Raw genomic sequence first — 11,364 nt, forward strand, 5'->3', positions numbered from 1 at the left:
GTCTTTAGTAAAGGAAAAGTTTTCCTAAGGCATATCGGCACCGGACAGACCAAACGAATTGGGATTTGAGTAAAGAATCTCTACAAACTGGAGGTAGAAGACTGTGCTGCACTGAGTTTCAAAGCAGAGGTGGTGCAAAGCCAAGATGTTGGCGAGCTATGGCATAGAAGACTGGGCCACTTGCATCACGGGGCCTTGAAAATCATGCAACAAATTTCTACCAACTTACCCAAGGGAAAACTGGAGCAAACGGATACATGCAAAGGATGCACCCTGGGTAAAAATGCAAAATCTTCCTTTCAGGATGGGGATAGTAGAGCTAGAGCAATCCTAGAGTGAGTTCACTCAGATGTATGTGGACCATTCTCTACAGCCTCCACTGCTAAACAAAGGTACTATGTTATTTTTATTTATGATTTTTTTCGTAGATGTTGGATCTACTTTATGCAAAAGAAGGATCAGACCTTCTTAAGGTTTTGTGAGTTTAAAGCCTTGGCAGAAATTTTTTTTAGAAAGAAAGTAAAAGCCTTGCGTAGCGACAATGGTGGAGAGTATGTTTCCCAACAGTTTAAAGACTTCTGCGCTGCAGAAGGAATTAAACGGGAACTGACGGCACTCCATAACCCACAACAGAATGGGGTGGTCGAAAGGAAGAACATATCTATTATGGGAGCTGCTCGAGCGATGTTGCATGACCAAAGCCTACCACTTCATCTGTGGGCTGAGGCATGCAATACAAGTCCTCATCGTATCTTGGGGATGAAGACACCTATGGAGGCCTTTTCCGTGAAGCGACTAGATGTGAGTCACTTCCACATCTTTGGATCATTATTTTACTGTCATGTGACCAAAGATGCTCGGAAGAAGCTAGACCCAACAGCTGAGTTGGGGATACTTGTGGGGTGCACAGATACACCCCACAACTATCGTGTGTTTTTGCTTGCCAGTCAGAGGACTGTAGTGCACAGGGATCTGAAGTTTGACGAGCAGAGAGCCATGCGAGTGTCACTTGAGAGGGAGCTCAAGTTGCATGGAGATGAGAAACTTTTAGTTCCAAAGGAGGAGGAGCCTCCTGATGATGTGGATCAGCCGCATGCAGAGGATCCAGTAGTGGAGACCACCACTCCTGGAGAGTCTTCTAGAGACGGGCGAAAACGCTCGCGGGAAGTTGACATATTGATACTAGATGCAAGAGAGAATGTGGGGCAGCCATCCTCTCAGCGTAGACAGAGGAGATCTCCCGAGAGATACAGTGGCTACATGGCCCTGGTTGGGGAGTGTGTAGCGACCGAACCTTCTTCTTTTCTGGAGGCAGTGCAGCGACCAGTCTGGGTTGATGCAATGGTAGAAGAGTAAGATTCTGTCATACGGAAAAGTGTGTGGGAGGTCTAGGGACAAGTTAGTGGTTAGTTCTCGATGGCTTTACAAGGTAAAGTAGGCAGCTGATGGCAGTGTTGAGAAACACAAGGCAAGGTTTGTTGCCCGAGGTTTCTCACAGGTTGAGGGGATCGACTATGATGAGACCTTTGCTCCCATAGCAAGGTACTCATCTATCAGATCGATGCTAGCTCTATCAGCTCAAATGGGTTGGAAGATCCATCAGATGGATGTGAAGACGACATTCCTCAATGGGAAGATTGAGGAAGAGGTATACATTGAGCAGCCTGAAGGATTTGAGACCTTCAATCGTGAGTCACATGTTTGTCGACTCAAGCGAGCACTATATGGGCTGAAGCAAGCACCCTGTGCTTGGTATACTAGGATCGACAACTATTTCACCGGATTGGGCTTCACCAAGAGTGAAGCAGATGCGAACCTTTACCACATCATGGTAGAAGGTAAGCCATTGATTATTGTACTTTATGTCGATGATCTAATTTTGACAGGTGATGATCAGCTGATCAAATCTTGCAAGGAGGACCTTGCAAGAGAGTTTGAGATGAAGGACATGGGCCTCATGCACTACTTTCTAGGCATGGAAGTGTGGCAAAAATATGAGGAAGTATTTGTGTCTCAAGGAAAGTATGCCAATGAGATACTCAGGCACATTTACATGGAGAAGTGCAAACCCATGCAGACTCCTCTAGCTAGTAACTGGAGGAAGGAGGATGCTACTTCAGGTGAGGTAGTAGCTGCTACTGTTTATCGGCAGCTTGTGGGTTCACTTATGTATCTAGTGAACACACGACCGGATTTGTGCTTTGTAGTGAACCAGCTGAGTCAAGCTATGGTTCATCCAACCAAGTTATTTTGGAAGGCAGCGAAGCATGTTGAGATACCTCAGAGGCACTACACAGTACGGATTGTGGTACAGACGGACAAAGGGAGTGAAGCTGCAAGGGTTCATGGATGCGGATTGGGCAGGTAGTCCATCAAACCGAAAGAGCACTTCTGGAGGAATCTTCAACCTTGGTTCAGCTACAGTTTCCTGGTATAGCAGGAAACAAAGATCAGTTGCACTTAGCTCAGTAGAGACTGAATACATCGCTGCCAGTCAGGCAACATGCGAGGCCATTTGGATGCAGAAGATTCTAGTGGGATTGTTTGGTCAGATGATGGATCCTACAGTGATATATTGTGATAATCAGAGTTGCATAAAACTCTCCGAGAATCCAATGTTTCATGACAGGTCCAAGCATATAGATATCTGTTACCATCATCTACGGGAATGTGTGGTCAATAGGATCATGATGTTGCTGTATGTTTCGACCGAGGAATATGATGCATATATTTTGACTAAGGCATTGCCAAAATGCAAGTTCGAGTTCCACAAACACAGGATCGGGGTTACTGATAATCCATTTCTTGTTGAGAGGGAGTGTTGAAAAGTGCAACAAGAAATGCTAAAAATAGCACTGCTATAAATAGCCCTGCTATAAATAGCAATTTAGCCATTGTGGATCTTAGCAACAATGGGTGAAAAGTGAAAGTGCTAAAAATAGTTTTTCTAAAAATAGCATTTCGGGATCCCTTCTTATTTTAGTTAGTCTCTGGACTAAACATAGGAAGTAAAATTCGAATTTGATATTAACAGCTGTTTGTAAATTGATTAATTAATTCATCTTGAGTTAATTAGTTAAGGAATTATGAACATGAAGTCTATGTGAGGACATGCAACAATTTCTCCTTTGATTGAGGGATTTATCCATCAGTTAAAGAGATAAGAGTGAGTTGTAATTATGATTTGTAATCAGTTGACTCCGTTAACTGAGTCAATTCCAGTTAGATTAATTTAACAGTTTGTTAAATTAATGAGAGTTCAGTTAGTTAATGCTTGCATGCATGTAACTACTGTATTTCAGATAACTGAGTATTCACTCATGGATAACTCATGCATGTCAGTTCAGACAGAGACCCAGTTGAGATCAGATGGAGGGACAGTGTACTATTAGTTGCAAGAATATTCCATTGTGAATATTCCTTGCATGCAAAAGGAATATTATTCCTTAGAGATTGTGCAATTACTTCTTCAGGATAGTGAGTGTGATGAGGCCAATTCACACATGTGGCTTCACTGGACCCTAAGGAAAACTGTGCAAGGAAATAGGAGGCTTAGAGGGCTTGAGGAGGATATATTCTATGTCTATTCAGTTTGTGAGCTGTATTGTTTGATTGCAGAGAGATCAGGATAACTTTTGAGCTGATTCTTTTTGTAACTTGAATAAGATTTCCACTTGTATGATAATACAGAGTTGGGGTTTTAGGCAGTTGCTTTCCCCAGTGTTATATCTTCTGTGTTATGGTTGATTACTTCTCATTCTCAGTTATATCTGTTCTTGGTTGATGATGCTCATATCTATTTAAGCTTCCGCAAAGTTTATGGTAGAAGTAGATCTAGTATTATGCTTTATGATATTGCATATATCAGTTGATCTACAGCTGAAAATTCTACAATTATTTCTAACCATTTTTTATTCAACCACTAAGTGTTGAAAATAACAACAATAAATGATAAAAATAGAATCCAGTATATTCTAGTTTTAATTTGTCCTTGAATTAAAATTCGAATTTAGTCTCACCAACTGTTTGAAAAATAATTAATTAATTCATCTTGAGTTAATTAGTTAGAGAAGTTCAAGCTAGAAGTCTTTGTGAAGTCATGCAACAATTATCCCTTAAGTTAAGGAGATTATCCCTTAATTAAGGAGATAATGATGAATTATATTTGATTTGTAATTAGTTAGCTCAGTTAATTGAGTTAAGTCCAGTTAAATTAGTTCCAAACTGTTTGAGGAACTAATTGTGAGTTCAGTGAGTTAATGCATGCATGCAGCGAACCAGTGTACTCTAGATAATTGAAGATTCTCTCTTCAGTAACTCATGTATGTCTATTTAGAGAAAGACCCAGTTGAGCTAAGTGTCAAGGACATGTTACTATCAGTTGCATGAGTTTTCCTATAAAGGAAATTCATCCATGCAGAAGGAATAAGGTTCCTTGAGGATTGCATAGTTTTACAGGGTGTGAAATCAGTGTGAGTGATTAGTGTTACACTTGGTAATAGTAGAATCACCCAAGAGAAATAACGCAAGGAAATAGGAGACTTGGAGAGCTGAGGAGAAGGTTTGTTAGAAGCCTTGTTTGCCTGTGAGCATCCAGGAGGATTGTATTGAGAGCTGGCTAGTTGTGAGAGCTAAATCTTTGTGTAATCTTGATGTATTTCCACCTTGTATGATAATACAGATAGCGGGGTTTTTAGCTGAGGTTTTCCCCAGAGTATTCTTCTATGTTTCCTGTGCATTGATTCTGCTTTTGGTTATATGTGTTCTGCTTGATCTTGCTCAAATCTATTAAGCTTCCGCAAGTTTGATTGTAGAAATAGATTGAAGTATTTTGCTTTAGTTATATTGCATTATCAGGTTAATATACAGTTAGAATTTCTACACTAAGGAATAACTAAATAAACTATTATTTATTTATTATTCCTTCATTTCCCTCTTGAGATAATTGTTAAATAATTATTTCTAATTCATATGTGACTTAATCACCATAAAGTAAATAATAAATCATTTTTGTATTTGTTAATTACTTTAACCACTTTCTAAATAAGGATATTTGGCCATTTCGAATATATTTTCCCACTCAAAAAATATAATAAAATATTCACAACAACTAGATTTTGATTTATTCTATAATATTTTATTATTTTCTAAATCTAGATCTATTTCAATATTTTGTTATAAATAGAAGGGTTTTCTCCTCATTCTTCACCATGAACATTCTCATCATCCCCATTATCATTCTATGGCATTTGATCTTTCACCTTGAGTTCAAGCCTCCATTACCATTCTTGCCCATAACATACGACCATTGAGAGATACCTGAATATCTTGCTAAAACACATGGCCTCCAAAGGACCCATCCCACTGAGGGGGATTTGTAGACCCAAGTCTACAATCTCTCCTCATTAGGTGTAATTTGTTTGATCAATAATAATAAAGTTAATATTATTCCATTGGGTTTTTGTATTGTCTTTTTCTATTTTACATTTCTATTTTCATGTCATCTTTTGCAGGTTTCTAAATTTTAACTGTAGATCTAAAGCATTCCAATAGCCACATTTTGTTGTTAGGGTTGCTTGTCACCAACAACTTGAGTGAAGCATTTTTGTTACACTTTCTTTTTGCTTTCAATTCTCATTTCAATTTATAGATTCATACATTTTTTATTGAAAAATTCTCACTTTTGTTGGGTTTTCACATCTTTTTTGCAGGTCACAGGTACCACCAGCGCAGGAGACGACACTGTATGCAACTGATATGCCGAGCGAAACCCTCAGAATCAGAGCACACTTTTTGGACAAGAACCTGTACCCTACAACACACCTTTTGGACCAATTTTTGCATCCGAGTGCACTTAACAGGTCAGAATCCGCGTCCTGCACTTTTTCATATTTTTTTTATAGAATTTACAGTTTTTATGAGAGTTTTGATTTTGTGTTGGGGAGGGTTTATGTACTTTTCTTTGGCACCTCTGGGCCTATATTTGCTTAGTGTTTTTCTCACTTTGAGGAAGGAAAAACCCCCCTAGGGTTTAGAGTATACCTCCGTCATTTAGGAGAAAAGTCGCTAGGTTGAGGAGTCTAGTTAGCAAAAATTTTAACTTCTATTTTCCAACATTATTCTCACCTTTTTTCAATCCTTTTTAAGCTATATTTACAACACTTTATTCCTTTAGATACTTGTGTTGCTTCTTCTCTCTAAGATCCCCTTCAACATCCTATTTTTTGCAACTTGTTTTTTTCCATTTTCCAGCACTTTGCTTTTTGTTTTTCGTTGGTTTTTCTACATCATTTCAACAATATTTTTCCTTAAGGTCATAGCCCCTTTAGACATTATATCTTTTGGTCATTTTGTGTCTTTTAGTTTCTTGTCTTTCCATCATTTTTCTTGCTGCTTGATAGCTTTTGTGGGTGGGGAATTGTGTGCTTAAGCTTGCTGTTATTTCACTGTTCATTTTCAGTTTATGCACTTTATTTTCCAACAACATTGATATCATAAAACATGCTCAATTAACTCATCCACTGACACATTATTCACACACTCACACCCTAAGCGAACGTGAGCTTGGTTACAACCACCAAGACAAGACTTGAAACACTCCACATTAATGATAACTTAACTCACATAGCTTAAGCCCACATCGGAAATAGGGAAAAACAATATTTGTAGTTGGGTTTAGGATTAGTGGAATAGGATTCCAAAAACTCATAGCCATCACTTACAACGAGATATAGACAATTGTCTTTGTAGGGATCTTGAAATCCTTCACAATCCCATTGTCTACAGCTGGTGGCGCTAGAGACTTGTTTGAGAGAGGGTTAGGCTTAGGTCTCAGTGTGCGCGACTCTCCACGAGGCTACTTGACTCATTGGTCTAGGGCTCCACATTGTTGATTGACTACCAAGAAGCCCAAGACTCGACTATCCTCATGGGATGAAGGTAACCTTAGTGGCCAATATTAGGAAAGCACCCTATAGGAAGTGGTTGTGGGTAGCGATCACTCCTCTACCTTACCTTCCCATAGACAACTGTGTTTGTGGACATCATACCCTGTCAAGTAAGAAGTCTTTTGGAAGGCCATCTAAAATAGTAGAACTAGGACTTGTTTGAGGATTTAGACCACCTTTAGGCTAGAGGTAATTTTATTTGATAGGATGTGTTTTCCTAGATTATAGTAGCATATTATTATAGTTAGTTTACACTTGGAACCAGTAGTTAGTTTACACTTGGAACCACTGCACTAGGTGATTTATTGCTATTTTTTACTCTCTTTCTTACCCTTTACCCTTCATATTTCTTATTTTGTTCTGACACCATTGCACCCCGTAGGTGCTTGTCCCAGAGAACTGATGGATTTCACCTCTAGTTTCCTTTAGCATATCCTCTCACCCCTGCTTGACGAGTAAGGGTTCCTCAATATAGTCCACTACCTACTCCACATACAAACTCTAGTTCCTCTGATTATTCTAGCTCTTCGTCTGATTCCACATCCTCCCAACTCCACACCTCTACCATATCAAGTGCTAATGCGAGTGGTGGAGACCAAGGTGGTAACACTGGTCCTAACTAGGGTAACCCTGTGGGAGGTAATATTAGAACCTCTTCAAGTATGGATGTTAACAAACCTCTCCTTCCCTACATGGCTGGTTTGAGCCTCCTTGACTACATCAACTCATTAATGACCCCTTTCTCCATGACCAAAATTGCCCCCCCATGCCAACTAAAATTTCCTCATACATCCACAAGTTTGGAGGGAATCCCAGAGAAGACCCTACCAATCATCTTTGTGCTTTCCAAATGTGATGTTCATTCAATTCCATTACCAAGGACTCCATTTGTCTTCATCTCTTCTAACACACTCTAATTAGAGTTGCCAAGTGGTATGTTGATCAACCAAATGTATCTTATTCCGAACTTTGTGATATTTGCCAACACCTTCCTATCATATTTCCAATTACCTCTTTGATGTGACACCAATACCAAATTATTGACTTCCTTTCACGTTTTATGCAGGAACCACGAGACAGCCACTGGAATGCAGCAAAATTCGGCGCAACCAAACAATTTCACATGCTACTTCCCATGCTGAAATGTACTCTGCTTCTGCTGAAGAAGTGGCCACAGTAGCTTGTTTCTTACAACTCCAAGATACTGCCGCTGACCCCATGTTCATTAAATAACCTGATGTTGATGCTCGATCATCAATACTCCCAGCAAAGTCAGCATCAGAATATCCACCAAGTACAAAATTTTTAGTCTTTGTGTAAAGAAGACCAAAATCTTTTGTTCCTTGGATATATCGAAGAACTCTTTTGGCTGCATTCCAGTGGCTATCTCGTGGTTCCTGCATAAAACGTGAAAGAATACTGACTGCATAAGATAGATCAGGACGAGTATTTGTCAAATAAATCAAGCTGCTAATCAACTGTCTGTAAGTTGTACTGTCCACCTTTCCCCCCCTTCAAATTTTGAAAGTTTCAAGTTTTGCTCCATGGGGGTGAGAACGGGCTTGCAATCTTGCATGCCAAATCGCTGAAGAACCTCTGCGGCATACTTGCTCTGAGAAATGAAAATATGATGTGGACGTTGGAAGACTTCAACTCCAAGATAGTAGTGAAGTAATCCCAAATCTGTCATCTTAAAACCTGCATGTAACTCCTTTTTTACCTGTGCAAGATGATCATCATGATTGCCAGTGATGATCAAATCATCGACATACATAACAAGAATTACCAGATATTTGCCCTGTTGTCGCACATACAAAGTATCATCAGATTCACTTCGTTGAAAACCAACTTTCTTAAGGTAATCATCCATCTTTGCATACCAATCTCGGGGAGCTTGTTTTAACCCATATAAAGCCTTGATCAATTTGCAGACTTTATGTTCTTGGCCTTCAACTTCAAAACCTGGTGGTTGAGTCATATACACTTCCTCCTGTAAATCCCCGTTGAGAAAAGCACTTTTCACATCCATTTGATGAACTTTCCATCCTTTTTGAGCGGCCAATGCAAGTGTTAATCGGATGGTGTTCCATTTAGCTGTTGGAGCAAAGGTTTCTTCATAATCAATGCCTTCCTGCTGCGCAAAACCTTTTGCGACAAGTCGTGCTTTATACTTGTCAAGTTCACCCTTCTGATTATACTTAATTCTGTAAACCCATTTGCATCCTATGGGTTTAACGTTTGCTGGACAATCAACAAGTTTCCAAGTGTTGTTATCAATTACTGCTTTATATTCTTCAACCATAGCCTGTTGCCATTCTTTATGTTTTACTGCCTCTTTGTAGGTGGAAGGTTCAGTAAAATCATTTGCTATCAAGGCAAAATTGCCTTCACTTCTATGTGCCCTTCGGGTGCCAGTTTTATGCTGTTCATCAGGCTTTACATCTTTCAAAAGTTGAACTGCCCATTTCAGAAGTTGGTGCTCACTTGTTTGCGCTTCTGTAAAGTCCCCATCATTGTAAAGAGGATTAATATAAACTGATGTTCGTCGTTCAGGTGAAGAATGTGGAGACTCACTGTCTGAAGAACTGCTGCTGCTTGGAGATGCGGATGAACTGCTAGAAGACCCGGATGATGTTGTTGATGTAGATGGACTGGATGACTCATCTTCAGAGGAAGGAAAATCAAGTTCATACCAATTTGGTGAAGTTGGTTGACTTTGCATTTTTCCATTTCTTTTACTTCCCTTAGTTTCTAATTTGTGAAGAAGATTTTCAATTTCTTCAGCACTCTTACTCTCTGTTTCATCAAAAATGACATCTCTACTCACAATGAATTTTCCATTGGTCAAAAGACGATACCCTTTCTTCTCATCAGAATAGCCTATCATTGTGCATTTTAAACTTCTTGAGTCAAGCTTAGTTCGTTTTTCTTTTGGAACTAAGGCATAACATACTGACCCAAAAACTCTAAGATGTTTAACTCGAGGTTTGAAACCAAACCAAGCTTCATAAGGTGTGATTTCGTCTAAAGAAGCAGTTGGAGATCTGTTTCTTAAGTAGACAGCTGTATGTATGGCTTCCGCCCAATATGTTGGACTTAACCTCTTAAAGGTTAACATGGATCTCGCCATTCCTAACAAAGTGCGATTCATTCTTTCGACTACTCCATTTTGCTGTGGAGTGTAAACATTAGTGAGATGTCGTCTTATGCCATTTTCACTGCAATAAGTTTTGAATTAATTTGAAGTGAATTCTCCCCCATTATCTGTCCTGAGAGTACCTATCTTTTCTTTGACTTCATTTTCAACAAGTTGGCGAAAAAGTTTAAACTTATCAAATGCTTCTGACTTGTTCTTCAAGAAGTAAACCCAAGTCATTCCGCTGAAATCATCAATGAATAGTAAGAAATATTTGCAACCACCAAATGAAGTTTGTAGTGGACCACAAACATCACTGTGAACTAGTTGTAGCCGCCTGTTTGCACGCCATGAACTTGTTGGAAAACTTTCTCGGTTTTGTTTGCCATAAATGCAAGCCTCACATTTTTCATTTTCCCTTTTGAATGTGGGAAGTCCTTTTACCATTCCTTGTTTCTGCAATTGAGAAAGACTCTCAAAATTCAAATGTCCATATCTTACATGCCATAGTCTAATAGGTGAAATACCTGTAGTCACTGCCCCTGCAAAATCAGAATGCCTTGGAATAACTGTCCCTTTCATCCGTAACAGTTTTCCATCTTCATAACCTGTCATAACTGTTTTCAAGTTCTGTTTCACTGAATTAATCTTCACTAAACCATCTTCCATAATCACCTGATGTCCTGCTTGTCGAATCGTGACTAAAGAGAGCAAATTTTTCTTGAAACTAGGTACATACCATACATTGGAAATCAATTTTTCTCCAATGTCAGGGAGAAAAACTTTTACAACTCCTTTTCCATAAGGAGTATGTTTTGTATCATCAGCAAGAAAAATTGAATTAAGTTGGCATTCTTGAAAATTCCAGAAAAAATCACGTCGACATGTCATGTGCTGAGTTGCCCCGGAATCCAAGATCCAGGCATCTTTATAGTCGCTTCTAAGATGAGATGAAATTTGTGATGCTGGTGAGGAAGTAAAAACATATTCTGAGCTGTCTTCATCTTGATCATTTGCAAATTGTGCTGAATGATGCTGAAACTTGGGAATTTTATTAAGTGAAGTTCGACAATCTTCAGCATAATGGCCAACTTTGTTGCATCTTCGACACACAATTTGACTAAAGTCTCTTCCTCGTCCTGAAGATTGTCCTCTGCCTCTGCTTTGACCTCTATTTTGTGATTGTCCTCTACCTTGACTATTATATCCTTGTGCTTGAAAATTGCCTCTTCCTTGGTTGTTTCCTCTACCTTGAAAATTATTTCTTCCTCCTCTGTTAAA

This window comes from Pinus tabuliformis, chromosome X (assembly GCF_031772625.1).
Source record: "Pinus tabuliformis cultivar Carrire ecotype Pingquan chromosome X, CPIR1, whole genome shotgun sequence".
Classification (NCBI taxonomy): domain Eukaryota; kingdom Viridiplantae; phylum Streptophyta; class Pinopsida; order Pinales; family Pinaceae; genus Pinus; species Pinus tabuliformis.